Below are 21,851 nucleotides of genomic sequence, written 5' to 3'. Positions count from 1 at the left end.
CGAGTGCAAAGTGGCAACTTTTTACATGTAGGTGAAGATCTCAGCCAATATGATGTAGATCTTGGCAACTAATGTGGAGATCTCTCTATGGAAAAGAATAGGGAAAATTAATAAAGTTCATCAATTTAAAAACATATGTATTGTTTTACTGTAAAATTTAAATGCAAATTAATTTTCAATAAATATTTTTACTCTGTAGCTAATAAACTAAAATGTTCAAGCATTTTATCTCTTCAAAATAAATGTTTAATAAATATATTAATTTATTTTACAAATATACATTTTTAAACAACATTAAAACACCCTACCTAGCATTGTTATTGTAATTAATATTTAATTCATTTATATAAATGTTGTGGTCAAATAATGTAAATTACATTTTAATAGCTAATAAAAGAAAACATTCACTTTTTAAAAACAAGTAAACTGGTAAGTTTAAAAACTTCTAACATATTTAATTACTTTAGAAGTGTAGTTTAACAATAGCGATGGTCTCACTATTTTGCGGGTGGGTGTTTAGATTAGCAACTCCCTCCATAAATTCCTCCTGGCTCTTCAATAAACCCCTCCTTATCCTTCCCTAAACCCTTCTCATTTAGTAGTAGATATTCCTTATTTGCCCACCCCATCCCTAGTCCCTTTCACATTTACCACCAAGTAGTAAACTTACATGTGCAGAGATCTCTTGATAGAAAATATAGGAGAGGTGGAGGTAGAAATTTCCATCCATAGGTGTTGAATTGCAGTTTGTAGTAACCAGTACTGTAGTACTACTTCACATACTACAAAATGCAATTCATTAATCAGACACGCTTTTCTGAGCATAAGAACCATATATACTCTCAAAGGGTGTTTTTAGGACCTAATTGTAATTGCCTTTAATTTGGGTAGTTCAATCTAACAAGGTTCCGACAATGACCTTCATCCTCCATGGATGCTGCCCTAGAAGTAAAACTAATGAATCAATTTACATTGGGGTGCCAGAGTCAGGAACGTAATGTAAAGCTGTGTGGATGTGCTATGGATAACTGTGTATAACTTTAGAGCCCCCTCAACAACAGTAATGCACATGTATCTATTGATATCTATATAATGCAAACCTACCAAGGAAGCAACGGAGCCACAGTGAATAACAACATCAAGTGAATCGTTATCCCTTTAGTGCTTATAGATCATTTTAGGCTGATTTTGTCAAATGTCTTTACCCTGCAGGAGAACTGTAGAAGGTGTTTAGGTTGAATACAATTGGTAGAAAAGCAAACTGATTGAAAAAAATTCGTTGAAAAACAAGGTGATTGAGTTTTTTGTCCGAAAACACTTTTTTGAGTGAATCTTTATTAAAACCACTTAATTGATAAATCTAGCATAATCCATACATCGATATAATACTTAATTATACATCAGAGTATGGTGAATATACAAGCTAAAATATGAAGCAATCGCCTTGGCCAAATTATTCTAGGGCTGGAGTTAAAATGTTAATTTGTCTTGTGCCGGTTGGGCAAAGTTTAAACTATATTCAAAATTAAATGCTTTCAGGTAAATGATTCTGACCACATTGATTAATGTAAAGAGTAGACTTTCAAAAAAAAGTTTTCCCCAAAATGCTTTCATAAAAAGTTATTTCAATAGTTTTCTTTTGCAGAAAAACAATACAATCTCATTTGAACCTGTAACCTTCCAAATGGAAAAGTGGAGTATGGACAAAGGTAATAAGAAGGCTCTGCAGGATCTGGTCGGTGCCTCTTCCCTGTGTTTATAATCATCAGCACAAATGTCATTGGAGCATTGGTATTGAATCCTGGATCTGGAGGGCCTGAGAACTACCAATCCAATTGAAAATTGTAAAAAAATAAAAATCGTTGGTCTAATAAGCTAAAATAAAAAATGTCTAAGAAAGTGTAGGCATTTTAGTATAAAATTGGTTGTGTGGCCTGTCACTGAAGGAAGCTTGTCTGTTGTTAATGGGGATAAAACAATTAGCCAACCAGCGTCATCCTAGAAATGTTGTTTTATGTCTGTATTTACCAGTCTCCATGAAAATAGCCCCAATGCACACTTAAGTTCTGGAAACGGAAATCTCCCTTGGATTGATGACTGAAAGTTATTAGAGATTTAAGTGTATAACGGGTATCTTGGATGAGCCAAGAAGCGTGTGATGTACTCTGCTATTTCATCCTATTATCCCGAAAGGACAAGCATTGGCAAAGGTAATAGGTCTAGCATTGCAATCCTGCTCATTTCCCCCTTTTTTTTTTGCAAACATATGTAAGAACGTTACAAATGTAAATCTAATAAAAGAGTAAAAATGCCATTGTCTAAAGCTGTTGTGAATGTTTGCCCAAAAACAACTAAGCCAAAAAATATTCATCGTGAGGATAAATTAAAACAAAAAACATAAAATGAAAGCAGAGATTGGCCTACCAGCCTTATATTGGAGTGGACCATTTTCGGTGGATGTACAAACGAGCAAAAGCAAAATGACATCACTGCCAGTAAAGTTATCCAATGGCTGAAAAGGGCTGGCTTACTGCCCCGTCGCTGTATGCTGAAGCCGGCGCGCATAGGATGGCATTCTAATCTTTCACAAGGAGCATACCCACATACACAGTATCTGTCTTTAGTGCGGGGTAATATCATGGCAATGTGTGATTTTAGCCAATGTTTTTGCATACATTGGCAAGGGCATGGTAGATGGGCCAGCAATAAGGTTTCACAAAAACATGACAAGACAAAACAACCGTAATCAGAGGCAATTAAAGCCAGAACTATTGACTTTGTCAATGCTTTTTCGGCTTTAAAGCAGGTGTGGTTGTTCATATTTTGTTAACTGTGGCAATTGTTTGTTGTGGCATTGGCTGCATGACCAGAAGGAGCTTTCGAAACCCTGCCTCAGCCCTCAGCTGCCTGAGTGGCTTCTTCCCACTGCACAGGTAAGCTGCAGGTCTGGGCTTGAATCCCCGGTGCACGCCTTTGTTACATTTAGAGGGGTCGTTAATTAAGTATGTCCAAGAGGCGGATTGTGCGCCAAGAAGTAAGTCTAGCGCCCAGTCAGTGACACTGTACTCCAAACTGGAGGTTCACACCAGTCAGTTGTCGATTGTGCACCCAGAGCGCAGTTCTTTCGATACACACATCACAGCCCAGAGGGCCTGCTCATGATGCATAGACTTTAGCATCAGAGTGTGGCATAAGTATGCTACTTTTGTGTGCTGCTGGTGTATACCTTGCGGTGGTGTGGTGCACGGCAGTGTTGTTGACGCCAGCGCTTTGCCAACTATAAGGCTTTGGTGCTGTGTTGTGGCGGGTCTCTGCAACCATCACTGTATGAGTACAAACATTTCTTTGTATGTAAGGCTACAACAGTGGTGTGTGGTGTCGGTGCTGTGAGTGTTGGACCAAGTGTAGAGCGCTGTCTGTAGAGCGTCATCAGTGAAAAGGTAGTTATTATCCAAAATTGGAGGTGCTTAGTAAATTTGGTGATATTGAGTGAAAAATAAAAGCAAGTTAGGTTGGCAGGCAGGTAAACATTATTCGTTACGTCACCTTTGTGTGGTTAGAAATAGGTGAATCAAGTGCAGACGGGTTATATAGAGTCAAAGTGTGCGTAGTATGTCAGTCTTTCAGTCTGGCATAACCTTATCTGAGATCACTTTACTGGAACTGTTGCCGGGCCTGAATCATAGATAGCAGAGGGGCTCAGTGACCGCACGGGCACCCAGAATGCCTCGCGGCACCGTCCACTCCACTGTGAGGCCAAGCCTAAATCTCCCCTCCGGCCTCAATGGCCATCATTCCCTGTCTGCACCTGCAGGATCAAGGGGCATCTTTGAAAATGTATAGCCCGATCTTGTTTGGGGGAGTCGTCATTTAAAGTCACGATAAACGTGGAAAGAATCAGACAATTGAGAAAATCCAGTTCCTTAATTTAAATAGTAATTAATAATTAGAAGCTTAAAAATGGCGCCTGTAATCATAAACATAAATAATCAGGGGCTTAGCGTGTGGCTGCACCCTAGTGCCTGGTAGGGTGCTTGTAACAGTGCGAAACGTTAGTGCCCCATAGGGTCACAGAACGTGGGCGAAAAAAGAGCCCGTCTGGGGCAAGAACGCAAACTCTCCTGACGTTCCTGAATGTCTGCGGTTACGCCTCTCTTGCACGGTGGCTTTAGCATTAAGGGAGGTAAAGCAGAGCGTGTAGAGAGGGCCACTAGAATTATGCGGCAGCAGAAGGCCAAATTATGTGGCAGGATTGAGTAAATTATGCAAGAAAGGATACATTATGCAGCATAATGTTATAGTGTTGCTTCATTATTTAGTCGTTTTGAAACTTGGTAACACTGTCTGGGCACTGGTAGCAGCTCAGTACCAGTTTAACAGGGGGGATTTGGGGGGCAGCCGAGCCGCGAGGTCTGCCCCCCGGGCAGTTTTGGGAGGGGGAGGGAGGCTGACACGGGCGCGGCCATTTTGCCGTTTGGGCTGCCTGGGAATAGCCCAAAGGCAGCCCAATTGCCGATTTCATAGCCCAATTATAAAAGGGGCTGCCGCGTTTTCCCAGCCACCATTTTAGGTATTGAAACCTGGTGGCTGGGAGCGGAGATAGGTTTTTGTCGTTTAGAGTGAGTTGGTTGCGATTATTCTGAGGAAATGGATCCCCAGGGAGATGTGCGTGTCTTAGAGGCAGGCACGGCTCCAGGAATTTTTATTTGGGTGGGCCAAGGGTACATTCGGGTGGGCCACTACCGTCCCAATTTGTCGCTTCTGGAGGAAGTCTACAAGCCATAGATTACATCATATCTACTTGCCAACTGTCACTATGATACAAAGATTGCTTCTGTGTGTATATAGAACATGTGGAGAGTTTTTTTTAACGGTGCCCCACCACTGACCTCTTTCTCTGTAGATACTTTTACTACAACCAGCCAACAGTGCACTCCATCTCTTCGTAGCCCCTCCCCCTCATGACCTCCTCCTCAGACTCCCTCACTACCAACCTCCACCAGTGCCCCTCCTCTCTCTGTATCTCCCACCCTCCCCCCATGACCGCCTCCTCGGATTCCCTCACTGCCACCCTCCAACAGTGCCCCTCATCGCTCCATAGCCCAGCCCCCCATGACCTCCTCCTCTGATTCCCTCACTACCACCTTCCAACATAGCCCCTCATCTCTCCAAAGGCCCTCCTCCCCGTGACCTCCTCCTCGGGTTCCCTCATTGCCACCCTCCACCAGTGCTCCTCATCGCTCCATAGCCCAACTCCCCCCCCATGACCTCCTCCTTTGATTCCCTCACTGCCACCCTCTACCAGTGCCCTTCATCGCGCCATAGCCCAGCCCCCCATGGCCTCCTCCTTGGATTCCATCACTGCCACCCTCCACCAGTGCCCCTCATCGCTCCGTAGCCCAGCCCCCCATGGCCTCCTCCTTGGATTCCCCAATTACCACCCTCTAACAGTGTCATCTCTCCGTAGCCCCTCTCTCATATTCAATTTCATTTGTTGTATAGCGCTACTCATAGTGTAGGGTGTCACAGTACTTTACACCACGCACACATTATGCACAGACAATGAATCATACAAGTATGTAAATCAGCCTATAGGGAATGTCACATAAGCCAATGAGGATTACAAGGTGTAGGAATCGCATGTCATCCATACTGGTGGGCAGTATGTTTTAAGAGGGTTTGGTCTGGAGAAGCACAAACACATGATTGAAAGCATACCCCAGTGTTTGTCGGGTTGGCTTTACTGATTAAAATGTATATCTGCCAAAACAAGCTCTTTATAGCAACATTAGAGTAATGAAAGACTAGGGAAATTCTAACTATATTGAAACACACACAAAAAAAGTTTTAAGTATATCATTCAGGTTTGTATGCAGCTCTTTATGTCAGTTTATAGATCACTGTCCTATTTTAGGATTGTAACTTCTGTACTGCTAGTAACCCATTGACTATCCACATCCATATAGAATACAGTTTATCTGCATTTAAAAATTATGAACGGACAAAATAATGCTTTTTAGTAGTTGTCTTGCATCCGTTATGATAATGATACAACAATATAAATGAAATATACGCAGCATGCTGGGCCCTCACAGACTTTTAGTATATTAACTAATATACACACATCCTCGTAGCTTACACAAAATATATATCTAGCTGGGCCTTGGCAGATTTAAAAAAAACGAAGCAATAGCCACACATTCTCTTACCTGCTCTGTTCAAAACTCTGTGCCACAGCCGGATCTGATAAACAGCTGAAGGGGTCAGCCTGACGTCACTGCGAGGGCCAAGGTTCATGTTTGGGTGGGCCTGGCCCACCCGGCCCACCCTCTAGAACCGGGCCTGCTTGGAGGCCATCCGCCTGCTGAGCGAGGCGGTGCGGATGGACCTCCTGGTGGGCCTGATTGCGGCGACGCGCCCGCTGCGTCGTGCCGCGGCGGGTGTGGTGGCGGCGATCCTGGCCTGCTCGCCGCCACGGAAGGCCGCACGACTGCAGGTGGGTGCCGGGGGCCGCGCCGATACCAGGAGCGCGGCCCACTCAGTATCGGGGAAAGCGGGGGAGGCGGAGCGGGCCTCACGGATGGGGCGTGCTGTCAACGGCGCCCCGCCGCGGGAGGGCCGAGAGTCACAGAAACGGAGCGCGCGTGCCCCAGGGAAGGAGCCGGGGCAGCGCGGTGGAGTGCAGGATCTCCCCAGCACGTCTGCTGACGGTGGGGAGATCCGGCGCACTGACAGGAAGGCCAAAAAGGTCCCGATAGCGGGCAATAAGGCAGCGGGGGGGCGGGGCACAGGGGGCAATGGCAAGGAAGAGGAGAGGCCAGGGATGGACACGCCAGAAGTTGGGAAGGGAGGCAAGAGGCTGCAGAAAAGTGCAGGGAGTGGGGCAGGGGGGCAGGTGGGGCCAGTGCCGCCGGGGGTTTGGAGGGGGAGCCCCTCCCCGGTCAGACAAGGGAGCAGCTTAGAAGGGGGAGGGGCAGGCAGGAGGCCAGGCAGGGGGGCAGAGGGGGGGCAGGGGAGCTGGGGGGGGTGCGGGAGGGAGCAGTTGGGGGAGATTTTAGGTTCTGGGGGCGGGAAGGAGGATCAGGGTAGGAAGGGTTGGGTCTCCCCATTATTGTTAGGGTCAGAGGATGTCGACAGGGACTGGGAGGGCCTGGATGTGTTTGAGTCCTGGGGGGAGGGGGTAAGAGCGGCTCAGCTTTCGGCAGGGGGCAGGGGGGAAGCAGCGGCTCCGGTGGTAGAGCGAGCGGGGGGGTTAGAGGTGTTGGGGAGTTCTCCGGAGTAAGGGGGATCTGGGGTTGGGGAACTCGTGTGGAGTGAAGAGGAGGAGGTAGTGGAGGTGGTGGGGGCGGGGGATAGGTGGAGGAAGGTAGGGGAGGCCGCGCAGTGGCAGGGACCCAGCACATCAGCAGTACCGTTTGCATTGCAGGGGGATGATCGGCGCGGGGTTGCTGACTTGGCCAGGCTTGGTGCGGCGGAACGGCGCCAGGGTGAAGGGAGGGCCGTGCCTCTTGCGGCAGGCCTGGAGTCGGCGAGAGAACTCGACATGGCTGGCACACGAAGGCCCCTGGCGGGCTCGCCGGCCCATCCCCCCACAGGGCCCCCACGGCTTGGGGACCAGCGGCGGATATGGAACAGCACGGAGGAGGACTGTTTTGTGTGGCATGGTGGTAGAGAGGGGCAGCGGGCCTCTTGTAGAGTACAGTCGGCGCCTCCGCTGGCACGTCAGGTTTATAGGTGGGGTGGTGTGGAATTGCGGGAAGGTGATGAGGATAGCTTGGAGGAAGGGGAGTTGAGGGATGGCGAGGGCAGACGGGGGGCTGGTGACGGTGTGTCTTCTTTTTTGCAGGTGTCACGGGGCCTGGGTGCTGCGGCGGCCCGGACACAAGCCAGCAGGTCGGCGTCGGAACGGAACTGTGGCAGATAAGAGTGTGGGTTCGGAGGAGACGCGGCTGGCGCCAGAAGGCAAGGGTGCTCAAGGGGGGTCGGCGCCGGCGGCCGGGGTGATGCCCGGGAACCTGGTTAGCGCGGCAGGTGCGGCGGCGGGTGATGACAGTGCGGCAGAGGTTGAGAGCAAGGAGTTGAAGATAAAGCGGCTCCCTTACATGGGGGTCACGAAGCCGCTGGGGGCGCATTTAATGTCGTCCAGCAAGGAAAAGATTTGGAAAGCGGAATATGTGGAGCTGTTGAAGTTACTCCACCGCGAGGTCCGGTCGAAGGAAGGGTCAAAAGAGGAGGAATACGAGCTGCAGAAGCGGCCGAGGGTGTCCTTGACGATCGAGAATTGGACGGCGGCGTTCTTGATTTTCGCGAGTGTATATTGCGAAAAATTCCCTGAGCGCTCGGTGGCTGTGTTCAAATACATGGATGTGGTAAGGAAGGCGCAGATCACGGGGCGTGGATACGCGTGGGCGCAGAACGACGAGGAATTTCGGGCCAGGATGGCGTGGGATCCGGAGGCCAAGTGGGGGGAGCTGGATTGCGATCTTTGGCAGCACACGATGGGGCTGGCGGGATCGGGCAAGGCTATTTTTACCGCCAGTGGTCTGCCGATAGTGTATCAGCCCTTTCAGGGGCGCCCCACCCGCGGGGGGGTGGGGACAGGTGCCAAGAGCCAGACCGGAGCGGCGGGCGCCTGCTGGGACTTCAATAAAGGAGTCTGTGCTAGGGAGCAATGTCGTTTTAAGCACGAATGCTCGGGTTGCGAAAATAAGGACACCCCGTGGTCCGTCGTTGGGGCCCCCCACGGGAACAAGGGGGGTCGCAGGTGCCGGGCGGGGGCGCGCGTCACGGAGCCGCCCAGCAGTCTGCCAGCGGTCGGGGGGGTCGGGGCTCTGCGGCCCATGGCTCGTACTCCGGTTAAAGTGGATCGTTGACGGTGGCCCTGCGTAACTACCCGGAGGCGGGGGCTGCCGAGTGCTTGTGGGACGGTTTTCGGTGGGGGGTTCGTCTGGGTTACGCAGGGCCGCGACAGAGGCGTTGGGCTGACAATCTGCGGTCGGCGTGGGATCACCCGGAGGTGGTACAGGGGAAATTGGACAAGGAGGTCCTGGAGGGCCGCATGGCGGGTCCTTTCGCGGATTGGCCGCTGGAACACTTGATAGTGTCCCCCATTGGAGTTGTGCCCAAGAAGGAGGCGGGGCTGTTCCACCTCCTACAGCATTTGTCGTTGCGGAGGGGGGGTCGGTGAACGACTTCATTGATGAAAAGGAGGCTACGGTGTCGTACTCCTCGGTGGAGGCGGCCATGGAATTGGTGGTGGGGGCAGGCCCCGGTGCGAAAATGGCCAAGTGCGACATAAAATCGGCTTTCCGGCTGTTGCCAGTTCACCCAGATGACTGGTGCCTGCTGGGGATCCAGTTTTGCGGCTGCTGGTATGTGGACAAGGCGCTGCCGATGGGCTGCTCGATGTCATGTGCACTTTTTGAGTGTTTCAGCACGTTCCTCCAGTGGTTTTTTACGGAACGCACGGGTCACCAGGGGGTTACGCACTGACAGGATGACTTTTTCTTGGTCGGGTCCCCAGACTCCACGGACTGCCAGGTGGCGCTGGACAGGTTTCAGGAGCTTATGGAGGACCTAGGGGTGCCTTTGGCACCGGAAAAGACAGTGGGGCCAGGCACGGCGCTGTCCTTTTTGGGCATTGAGCTAGACTCAGTGCGGATGGAGGCAAGGCTGCCGGCGGATAAAAAGCGGCAAATGTTGGTTTTGTTGGAAGTGATGGTGGCAAAACACAAAGTGGCCGTGCTGGAAATTCAGGTGCTGCTGGGACACCTCAATTTTGCGTGCAGAGTGGTGCGCGTGGGAAGGACATTCTGTAGGCGCTTGGGTAGGGCGCTGGTGGGCAACAGGCCCCCGCACCACCACGTGCGTTTGTCGGCGCGTGTGCGAGAAGATTTGAGGATGTGGCGGTTCTTCCTGAACCAGTTCAACGGTGTGCCCTTACAGCGGGACGTGGATATGGTTTGGGAAGTGCAGATTTTCTCGGATGCGGCGGGCAGCGACGGTTTCGGGTTGTACTGGAACGGGAAATGGTGTGCGGAGAGTTTGCCCCCCTTGAGTGGCGCGGGGGGGGCGGAGCATTGCCTTTCTGGAGCTTTTCCCTTTGGTGGTGGCGGTATGGCTGTGGAGAGAGGTGCTGGCACACCGGAGGATGACGTTCCATGTGGACAACATGGCTGTGGTTCAGGTGGTCAATCGGCAGTCGGCCAGGGATGAACAGGTGTTGAAGTATTGCGTGTGTTTGTGCTGGGGTGCTTGCGGCATGACATTGCTTTTCGCATGGTGCACGTTCCGGGCATCAACAATGACATTGCGGATGCCTTGTCTCGTTCGCAGTGGGGGAGATTCCGTGGGTTAGCCGAGGACGCGGAACGGGACCCGACGCCCATGCCGACACAGCTGTGGCGCGTGGGCAACACCGGATGTTACAACTGGTTCTAGGATCTTTGGCAGACTCGACCAGGACAATGTATGTGGCTGCATGGGGGGAGTTTGTGGCGTCCGAGGCGCGTTGGAGGCCCCCGGGAGCAGACAGGCAGGATGATGTGGTGCGGTTTATGCTCTCCTTGATCAACAGGGGTCTCAAGAGGGTGACCATAGCGGGCAAACTGGCAGGGATAGCCTTCATGGGTAAGCTGTGCTGGGAGTACGCACCTTCCGCAGGGGAGCTCGGGTCGCGGATGTTAGAGGGCTGGGCCCGGGAATGCGGGCGGGCAGGGGCGTTGCGGCGGCCTTTGTCGGAGGAGCTTTTGGGGAAAGTTGTGGGGGTGTTGCATTTAGTGTATGTGGACGAGCGGGAAGCTTGTTTGTTTGCGACTCTGATGGTATGGATGTTTGCGGGGGCTTTTTGGGTGTCTGAAATGGTGGGCGAGAGACAGTGCCAGGGTCTGGGATGGTCAGAGTGGGCGGCTGGGGCAACGGGAGGTGAGCATTTGGCTGCATCAATCTAAAACGGACCAGTGTTGTGTGGGGGCCTGGGTGACGTTGCAGGCGGCGGGGGGAGTGGCGTGCCCGGTCGGGCAAGGCTATTTTTACCGCCAGTGGTCTGCCGATAGTGTATCAGCCCTTTCAGGGGCGCCCCACCCGCGGGGGGGTGGGGACAGGTGCCAAGAGCCAGACCGGAGCGGCGGGCGCCTGCTGGGACTTCAATAAAGGAGTCTGTGCTAGGGAGCAATGTCGTTTTAAGCACGAATGCTCGGGTTGCGAAAATAAGGACACCCCGTGGTCCGTCGTTGGGGCCCCCCACGGGAACAAGGGGGGTCGCAGGTGCCGGGCGGGGGCGCGCGTCACGGAGCCGCCCAGCAGTCTGCCAGCGGTCGGGGGGGTCGGGGCTCTGCGGCCCATGGCTCGTACTCCGGTTAAAGTGGATCGTTGACGGTGGCCCTGCGTAACTACCCGGAGGCGGGGGCTGCCGAGTGCTTGTGGGACGGTTTTCGGTGGGGGGTTCGTCTGGGTTACGCAGGGCCGCGACAGAGGCGTTGGGCTGACAATCTGCGGTCGGCGTGGGATCACCCGGAGGTGGTACAGGGGAAATTGGACAAGGAGGTCCTGGAGGGCCGCATGGCGGGTCCTTTCGCGGATTGGCCGCTGGAACACTTGATAGTGTCCCCCATTGGAGTTGTGCCCAAGAAGGAGGCGGGGCTGTTCCACCTCCTACAGCATTTGTCGTTGCGGAGGGGGGGTCGGTGAACGACTTCATTGATGAAAAGGAGGCTACGGTGTCGTACTCCTCGGTGGAGGCGGCCATGGAATTGGTGGTGGGGGCAGGCCCCGGTGCGAAAATGGCCAAGTGCGACATAAAATCGGCTTTCCGGCTGTTGCCAGTTCACCCAGATGACTGGTGCCTGCTGGGGATCCAGTTTTGCGGCTGCTGGTATGTGGACAAGGCGCTGCCGATGGGCTGCTCGATGTCATGTGCACTTTTTGAGTGTTTCAGCACGTTCCTCCAGTGGTTTTTTACGGAACGCACGGGTCACCAGGGGGTTACGCACTGACAGGATGACTTTTTCTTGGTCGGGTCCCCAGACTCCACGGACTGCCAGGTGGCGCTGGACAGGTTTCAGGAGCTTATGGAGGACCTAGGGGTGCCTTTGGCACCGGAAAAGACAGTGGGGCCAGGCACGGCGCTGTCCTTTTTGGGCATTGAGCTAGACTCAGTGCGGATGGAGGCAAGGCTGCCGGCGGATAAAAAGCGGCAAATGTTGGTTTTGTTGGAAGTGATGGTGGCAAAACACAAAGTGGCCGTGCTGGAAATTCAGGTGCTGCTGGGACACCTCAATTTTGCGTGCAGAGTGGTGCGCGTGGGAAGGACATTCTGTAGGCGCTTGGGTAGGGCGCTGGTGGGCAACAGGCCCCCGCACCACCACGTGCGTTTGTCGGCGCGTGTGCGAGAAGATTTGAGGATGTGGCGGTTCTTCCTGAACCAGTTCAACTGTGTGCCCTTACAGCGGGACGTGGATATGGTTTGGGAAGTGCAGATTTTCTCGGATGCGACGGTTTCGGGTTGTACTGGAACGGGAAATGGTGTGCGGAGAGTTTGCCCCCCTTGAGTGGCGCGGGGGGGGCGGAGCATTGCCTTTCTGGAGCTTTTCCCTTTGGTGGTGGCGGTATGGCTGTGGAGAGAGGTGCTGGCACACCGGAGGATGACGTTCCATGTGGACAACATGGCTGTGGTTCAGGTGGTCAATCGGCAGTCGGCCAGGGATGAACAGGTGTTGAAGTATTGCGTGTGTTTGTGCTGGGGTGCTTGCGGCATGACATTGCTTTTCGCATGGTGCACGTTCCGGGCATCAACAATGACATTGCGGATGCCTTGTCTCGTTCGCAGTGGGGGAGATTCCGTGGGTTAGCCGAGGACGCGGAACGGGACCCGACGCCCATGCCGACACAGCTGTGGCGCGTGGGCAACACCGGATGTTACAACTGGTTCTAGGATCTTTGGCAGACTCGACCAGGACAATGTATGTGGCTGCATGGGGGGAGTTTGTGGCGTCCGAGGCGCGTTGGAGGCCCCCGGGAGCAGACAGGCAGGATGATGTGGTGCGGTTTATGCTCTCCTTGATCAACAGGGGTCTCAAGAGGGTGACCATAGCGGGCAAACTGGCAGGGATAGCCTTCATGGGTAAGCTGTGCTGGGAGTACGCACCTTCCGCAGGGGAGCTCGGGTCGCGGATGTTAGAGGGCTGGGCCCGGGAATGCGGGCGGGCAGGGGCGTTGCGGCGGCCTTTGTCGGAGGAGCTTTTGGGGAAAGTTGTGGGGGTGTTGCATTTAGTGTATGTGGACGAGCGGGAAGCTTGTTTGTTTGCGACTCTGATGGTATGGATGTTTGCGGGGGCTTTTTGGGTGTCTGAAATGGTGGGCGAGAGACAGTGCCAGGGTCTGGGATGGTCAGAGTGGGCGGCTGGGGCAACGGGAGGTGAGCATTTGGCTGCATCAATCTAAAACGGACCAGTGTTGTGTGGGGGCCTGGGTGACGTTGCAGGCGGCGGGGGGAGTGGCGTGCCCGGTGCGCTGGGGGTGGACTTGGAACGGTTTTCGGCGTTTGGATGGTTTGGTGTTTCAGCATGCAGATGGAAGAGGGGCGACTGGGCCGCAACTGCTGGGGGTGCTGCGTAAGGCGCTGGTCAGGTTGGGGGTAGCGGCAAACAGTATGGCACGCACTCGTTCCGCATCGGGCAGCGTCGGAGGCGCATAGTCGGGGTTGTGGGCGCGGGGCCATTATGCGCTTGGGGAGGTGGTCTTCGGCATGCTACCGGCGTTATGTGCGTAGCGCAGAGTTGGTGTGAAGCGCGCGAAGGCAGTCGGGGGACATATTCGCTTACATTTATTTTTCGTTTCAGGTTCAGTGGCGGGGCCTACGGCACATGGCATGTTTATCTGGATTGTAGGCCACTCCTTTGTGAAGAGAGCGAAGTTGCAGGCCCAGGATAGCTATTTCGGGGAAAACTTGGGCTTTAATCCTGCTCTGTTTCAAGTGGTATGGCTGGGGAGGGGGGGGGGGGGGGCATGCGCTAGAAGGAATTAATGTCCACTTTGAATGGCATGGTTCAGGGCGGGCGTTGCCCGGATGTGCTGGTTCTCCACTTGGGGGAAAATGATATGGTGCGGGAGACAGGTTTGGTGTTGATGAGGGCGATGTGGCGGGATTTGGTGGAACTGCGGAGAGGTTGGGCCGGTTGTTCGGTGGTGTGGGCGGAGCTGGTGCCGCGTAGGGTCTGGCGAGGTGCAAGTCGTCTGCAGGCGGTGGACAAGGCGCGGAAGTGGCAGATAAGAGTGTGGGTTCGGAGGAGACGCGGCTGGCGCCAGAAGGCAAGGGTGCTCAAGGGGGGTCGGCGCCGGCGGCCGGGGTGATGCCCGGGAACCTGGTTAGCGCGGCAGGTGCGGCGGCGGGTGATGACAGTGCGGCAGAGGTTGAGAGCAAGGAGTTGAAGATAAAGCGGCTCCCTTACATGGGGGTCACGAAGCCGCTGGGGGCGCATTTAATGTCGTCCAGCAAGGAAAAGATTTGGAAAGCGGAATATGTGGAGCTGTTGAAGTTACTCCACCGCGAGGTCCGGTCGAAGGAAGGGTCAAAAGAGGAGGAATACGAGCTGCAGAAGCGGCTGAGGGTGTCCTTGACGATCGAGAATTGGACGGCGGCGTTCTTGATTTTCGCGAGTGTATATTGCGAAAAATTCCCTGAGCGCTCGGTGGCTGTGTTCAAATACATGGATGTGGTAAGGAAGGCGCAGATCACGGGGCGTGGATACGCGTGGGCGCAGAACGACGAGGAATTTCGGGCCAGGATGGCGTGGGATCCGGAGGCCAAGTGGGGGGAGCTGGATTGCGATCTTTGGCAGCACACGATGGGGCTGGCGGGATCGGGCAAGGCTATTTTTACCGCCAGTGGTCTGCCGATAGTGTATCAGCCCTTTCAGGGGCGCCCCACCCGCGGGGGGGTGGGGACAGGTGCCAAGAGCCAGACCGGAGCGGCGGGCGCCTGCTGGGACTTCAATAAAGGAGTCTGTGCTAGGGAGCAATGTCGTTTTAAGCACGAATGCTCGGGTTGCGAAAATAAGGACACCCCGTGGTCCGTCGTTGGGGCCCCCCACGGGAACAAGGGGGGTCGCAGGTGCCGGGCGGGGGCGCGCGTCACGGAGCCGCCCAGCAGTCTGCCAGCGGTCGGGGGGGTCGGGGCTCTGCGGCCCATGGCTCGTACTCCGGTTAAAGTGGATCGTTGACGGTGGCCCTGCGTAACTACCCGGAGGCGGGGGCTGCCGAGTGCTTGTGGGACGGTTTTCGGTGGGGGGTTCGTCTGGGTTACGCAGGGCCGCGACAGAGGCGTTGGGCTGACAATCTGCGGTCGGCGTGGGATCACCCGGAGGTGGTACAGGGGAAATTGGACAAGGAGGTCCTGGAGGGCCGCATGGCGGGTCCTTTCGCGGATTGGCCGCTGGAACACTTGATAGTGTCCCCCATTGGAGTTGTGCCCAAGAAGGAGGCGGGGCTGTTCCACCTCCTACAGCATTTGTCGTGGCGGAGGGGGGGTCGGTGAACGACTTCATTGATGAAAAGGAGGCTACGGTGTCGTACTCCTCGGTGGAGGCGGCCATGGAATTGGTGGTGGGGGCAGGCCCCGGTGCGAAAATGGCCAAGTGTGACATAAAATCGGCTTTCCGGCTGTTGCCAGTTCACCCAGATGACTGGTGCCTGCTGGGGATCCAGTTTTGCGGCTGCTGGTATGTGGACAAGGCGCTGCCGATGGGCTGCTCGATGTCATGTGCACTTTTTGAGTGTTTCAGCACGTTCCTCCAGTGGTTTTTTACGGAACGCACGGGTCACCAGGGGGTTACGCACTACCAGGATGACTTTTTCTTGGTCGGGTCCCCAGACTCCACGGACTGCCAGGTGGCGCTGGACAGGTTTCAGGAGCTTATGGAGGACCTAGGGGTGCCTTTGGCACCGGAAAAGACAGTGGGGCCAGGCACGGCGCTGTCCTTTTTGGGCATTGAGCTAGACTCAGTGCGGATGGAGGCAAGGCTGCCGGCGGATAAAAAGCGGCAAATGTTGGTTTTGTTGGAAGTGATGGTGGCAAAACACAAAGTGGCCGTGCTGGAAATTCAGGTGCTGCTGGGACACCTCAATTTTGCGTGCAGAGTGGTGCGCGTGGGAAGGACATTCTGTAGGCGCTTGGGTAGGGCGCTGGTGGGCAACAGGCCCCCGCACCACCACGTGCGTTTGTCGGCGCGTGTGCGAGAAGATTTGAGGATGTGGCGGTTCTTCCTGAACCAGTTCAACGGTGTGCCCTTACAGCGGGACGTGGATATGGTTTGGGAAGTGCAGATTTTCTCGGATGCGGCGGGCAGCGACGGTTTCGGGTTGTACTGGAACGGGAAATGGTGTGCGGAGAGTTTGCCCCCCTTGAGTGGCGCGGGGGGGGCGGAGCATTGCCTTTCTGGAGCTTTTCCCTTTGGTGGTGGCGGTATGGCTGTGGAGAGAGGTGCTGGCACACCGGAGGATGACGTTCCATGTGGACAACATGGCTGTGGTTCAGGTGGTCAATCGGCAGTCGGCCAGGGATGAACAGGTGTTGAAGTATTGCGTGTGTTTGTGCTGGGGTGCTTGCGGCATGACATTGCTTTTCGCATGGTGCACGTTCCGGGCATCAACAATGACATTGCGGATGCCTTGTCTCGTTCGCAGTGGGGGAGATTCCGTGGGTTAGCCGAGGACGCGGAACGGGACCCGACGCCCATGCCGACACAGCTGTGGCGCGTGGGCAACACCGGATGTTACAACTGGTTCTAGGATCTTTGGCAGACTCGACCAGGACAATGTATGTGGCTGCATGGGGGGAGTTTGTGGCGTCCGAGGCGCGTTGGAGGCCCCCGGGAGCGGACAGGCAGGATGATGTGGTGCGGTTTATGCTCTCCTTGATCGACAGGGGTCTCAAGAGGGTGACCATAGCGGGCAAACTGGCAGGGATAGCCTTCATGGGTAAGCTGTGCTGGGAGTACGCACCTTCCGCAGGGGAGCTCGGGTCGCGGATGTTAGAGGGCTGGGCCCGGGAATGCGGGCGGGCAGGGGCGTTGCGGCGGCCTTTGTCGGAGGAGCTTTTGGGGAAAGTTGTGGGGGTGTTGCATTTAGTGTATGTGGACGAGCGGGAAGCTTGTTTGTTTGCGACTCTGATGGTATGGATGTTTGCGGGGGCTTTTTGGGTGTCTGAAATGGTGGGCGGGAGACAGTGCCAGGGTCTGGGATGGTCAGAGTGGGCGGCTGGGGCAACGGGAGGTGAGCATTTGGCTGCATCAATCTAAAACGGACCAGTGTTGTGTGGGGGCCTGGGTGACGTTGCAGGCGGCGGGGGGAGTGGCGTGCCCGGTGCGCTGGGGGTGGACTTGGAACGGTTTTCGGCGTTTGGATGGTTTGGTGTTTCAGCATGCAGATGGAAGAGGGGCGACTGGGCCGCAACTGCTGGGGGTGCTGCGTAAGGCGCTGGTCAGGTTGGGGGTAGCGGCAAACAGTATGGCACGCACTCGTTCCGCATCGGGCAGCGTCGGAGGCGCATTGTCGGGGTTGTGGGCGCGGGGCCATTATGCGCTTGGGGAGGTGGTCTTCGGCATGCTACCGGCGTTATGTGCGTAGCGCAGAGTTGGTGTGAAGCGCGCGAAGGCAGTCGGGGGACATATTCGCTTACATTTATTTTTCGTTTCAGGTTCAGTGGCGGGGCCTACGGCACAGGGCATGTTTATCTGGATTGTAGGCCACTCCTTTGTGAAGAGAGCGAAGTTGCAGGCCCAGGATAGCTATTTCGGGGAAAACTTGGGCTTTAATCCTGCTCTGTTTCAAGTGGTATGGCTGGGGAGGGGGGGGGGGGGGGGGGCATGCGCTAGAAGGAATTAATGTCCACTTTGAATGGCATGGTTCAGGGCGGGCGTTGCCCGGATGTGCTGGTTCTCCACTTGGGGGAAAATGATATTTATTTTTATTTTATTTTGAAAGTTTTATATAGCGCGAACAAGATCTTTGCAGATATCAGAGCGCTTTACAAAGCCGGGAATGCCAGCAAGAGAGTGGGGTTACACATAATAAGTGGGAAGGGTAGGTACGTGAGGGAGCAAAGTAGTACAGCACATCAATAATACAAATATAACAGTTAAATGTGTGCATAGATAGTCAGTAGCGTCAATAATACAGGTGAAATAAATAGTATAGAGTTCGAACAGAGTAATACAGGTCGGTGTAGAGTCTTTCCAGATCCACGCTAATAGGTCTGGTGTATTTGGCCATAAAAATAGCTTTTACTTCTTTCTTAAAAAGTGTGAAGGAGGAGATGAGCCTGGTTTCAGGAGGGAGTGAGTTCCAGATCCTGGGTGCCATTCCTGAGAAAGAGCGTTTATAAGTTTTTACCTTCCGGAATCTTCGAGGTTTTAGCAGAAGATTGTTATGGTGCGGGAGACAGGTTTGGTGTTGATGAGGGCGATGTGGCGGGATTTGGTGGAACTGCGGAGAGGTTGGGCCGGTTGTTCGGTGGTGTGGGCGGAGCTGGTGCCGCGTAGGGTCTGGCGAGGTGCAAGTCGTCTGCAGGCGGTGGACAAGGCGCGGAAGAAGATAAACGCTGAAATGGTGCGTTTTTGTCGGCACCTAGGGTTTGCGAGGATTTGGCACAGGGACATTCACTATGATGCGCCGGAAATGTTCAGGGGAGATGGGGTACACCTCTCGCGGATAGGTATGGATTTGTACCTTTTAGAGCTTCGGGAAGTGTTGGCCCGGCTGTTGGGCGTGCGCTGCGAGTAGGACCCTGGTGCTTTGTTCTTTATTAGCTGCTCGGGAAGGGAGGGGGGGCAGGAAAAGGGGGAGGCGGTGTATTCACCATCACTCCACCTTTTCCTGGGTGGCGGAGTTGGTTTTGGATGTTGGCCAAGTTTGGCTGGAGTTTGGTATTTTGTCGTTAAGTTTGGGGACTTGGGGAACGGGAGCGGGGAAAGGGTAACCAGTTTGGGGGTTACATTAGAGGGTAGTTTGGTTACAGTTGCAAAAGGACAGATAGGAATGTAGGTATTGGAGGTTTTGGATTTAAGAGGTAGGGGAGAAAATTGGATATTCATAGGATATAATGCTGTTATATTGTTATGTTGCGGGGTGGGTGGATTTTATCATGTGGGATAGTAGGGGTGGGGGGAGAAAAACAAAAGGGGGTCAGGTAACTCGATGTTTAGAGAGGTTTTAGTTTTGTAAGGCGGTTTGCCAGTTTTGTAATAATGTGATGTGCACCTGTTTCAATAAAGCGGCCTTTTACACACACAAACTGGTAGTCTGACGTGCTTGCCTCCCTTTCTCCCTCCCAATAAGCACCCACATACAGGAATAAGCAACAAAAAGCTGACTAGTCAAGTTTTCAAAAAAGGGCCTTGCAACATGTGTCGTTGCCTTTTTAGTAACTTTCGAACCGTTTGATCAAGAAACAAGATTTGTTTGTGTTAAAATCTACAGATTATGCGGTAGATGGTGGATTATGTGATAAATACAGCAAATCTATAATTACGCGAAAATTTCAGCGGCCGCACAATCGCATCATTCCAGTGGAACTGCCTGTAGGACACAGCTTGTTCGTTCGATGCCCTATAAAAGTGGACCATTTCCGCTCTCTCTGAGCCGTTCCTTAATAAATAATGCCTTTACCTGGTGAGATGCAGCTGCAGGCTGTCGTAAGAGAGCGCTCGCAGGGGAGGCGTGCCATCATCAAAGAGAAACTCGATCCTTCTGGAGGAGCCGGAGGTGTCAGGATTCAGGGCGGAGGCCTCCAACAAGGGACTGAGTGCTGTCCAAGTCTCGCCCACTCTCCTGTGGCCTGGGCTCACTTCTCGAGCTATGATTGAACAGACACCCCGGCAGGCCCCACCTTTGTCTGTCTGGCTGCTCCGGTGAGGCCTATGTATGCAGGTGTATAGCGCTTAATATAGCTGCCAGGACACGCCAGTACCCTAGAGAGGCGAGGAGAGGGCAGGGAAGGGCTGGGGCAAAGAGAGGAAAGAGGTGGTCGGTAAGTGGGAAAAGAATGGATAAGATGCTATTACGTCATCACTTGTTGCTGCGGTTAGGCGGTTTCATAGCGCTATGGAAGGGAAGGGAAAGTAGATGCTTAACGCACGCGTCTGAACTCACTGTACCTAATTAGGGAAGATGAAAGAATGAGCCTGCCATCCGACGCCCAGGGCTCGTGGTCTCTGTGGAAGGAGCTGACGCAACTGAACTCTCTATAGCCAGTCGAGGAACCAATGCGAGGGATAAAGCTGGTGTCTCCCTAGCCGCCTGGTCTCTTTTTTTTTTTTGAATTTGTTTATTGGGTTTTTGTTTGCATTTTACAACCAACAAAGCAGTGATTATACGGTATAGTAATGCATGACCATAGGTACATTGTTCCAGAGAAAGCGCTCAGTGGTCTACCCCCTTCGGCGGTCCTGTGTCCATCGACCATACCTAACCGTGTGATTCAGTAGCGTTTACCTCATGATCCCCTACAGGGTCGGTTGTTCACCCCTGAGTAGAGCGAAGACTGTCCGTGGCGAGTGGTCTGCTATTCTCGGCATGGTAGTGACCTCGTGGTGTAGCAACTGGTATTTGGTCGTCGCAGGGAGCGCCAACAGAGTCGGTGCGATCCATAGCTGCATGTGTTGTCGTGACATCGTCATCTATAGGTCTTCCCAATGAACCAGTGGTGTGGGGGGGGGGATACTCCCTCCAAACTAAACTTTCTAACTCTTTCAAAAAACTTTAGGGGCAAACTTGGTGGGGTGAGGGGGGAAGGTTAGGGGTGGAGCGGGGGGGGGGGTGAGTCGATGCGCTGGGGCGTAGTGTCGGCGCTCCTGGGGCGCATGATATAATATCGTGCGTGGAGTGAGTGTTGCGCGTCAAGTCGCAAGGGTTGCGGGGCACGGTGTCTGGCGATGTTTGGGTAGTGTCCGTGGCTGTGTCATTGAGGTGCGGAGGCTGGTGTGACTATTCGTGTCTGGGTCTGCGAGGCCATAGGTGACTCTGGGGGGTGTGTTGCCTGTGTAAATTTATACATTAACTGGGCCCAGTCTAGGGATATGGGGTGTTTGCGGTGACCCCTCACTTCCTCCTCCCGGAGTATCTCCTCCTCTGCCTTGCCCCACTTGTGTACCGCGCCTATCCACGCTGCTTCCGGTGGTCCCGTGGGGGACCTCCAATGCATAGCTATTCCCCGTTTTGCCAAAAGAATGGCTAGTGAGAGGCAACGATACTGTACTTTCTCGGTTTTCCGCCTGCGGAAAATCCAGAGCGCGCATGCTTCCCATGTGGACATGGTAGTGATGGCAGTAACCTCTTCAAGGACTCGATGGACTGTGCTCCAGAATCCTTGGAGTGTGGGACAATCCCAGAACATATGCCTGAAATCTGCTCCCGGGATGTGACATCGGGGGCACTCAAAGTGTGTATCTGGAAAGAAGCGCTGTAGTCGGTGTGGCGTGAGGTAGGCTCTATGGAGGACGTTGAATTGTATGTTACGGAATCTGGCGTTTCTGGATACTTTTTTGGGGTATTCCAGGGCAGTGCTCCATTCTTTGTCGTGGACCACCCTGCCGATGTCCGTCTTCCACCTCTGGCGTAAGGGTTGGAGGGACGGGAGGAGCAGTGTACGTATCGCCTTACAGAGCCCAAATAGCGGGAAACCTCTGCATTTCATGCAAGTGACCGGGTGCCTATCTGGGCTTCAAATGGGGCCATACGGGAGCTCAGCGGGTACATTGAGGACTTCCCCCAGTTGACCCAAAGGCCCGAAATGTCCGCGAATTCCTCCAGCGTCGTCCAGATGCGGGTCACGTCGCTCGTAGCATCCCTAACGTATA

The 21,851-nt window shown here is 53.8% G+C and overlaps 1 long non-coding RNA gene across 1 annotated transcript in view; it reads right to left on the bottom strand.

Annotated features, from left to right (window-relative positions):
- Positions 1 to 21,851, bottom strand: part of LOC144799412 (uncharacterized) — a 256,377-nt gene that overhangs the window by 592 nt on the left and 233,934 nt on the right. The gene's annotated exons all lie outside the window — the stretch shown is intronic.

This window comes from Lissotriton helveticus, chromosome 12 (assembly GCF_964261635.1).
Source record: "Lissotriton helveticus chromosome 12, aLisHel1.1, whole genome shotgun sequence".
Taxonomy (NCBI): domain Eukaryota; kingdom Metazoa; phylum Chordata; class Amphibia; order Caudata; family Salamandridae; genus Lissotriton; species Lissotriton helveticus.
The sequence above is the reverse complement of the archived record's forward strand: the minus strand, read 5'-3'. Positions and strand labels throughout refer to the sequence as shown.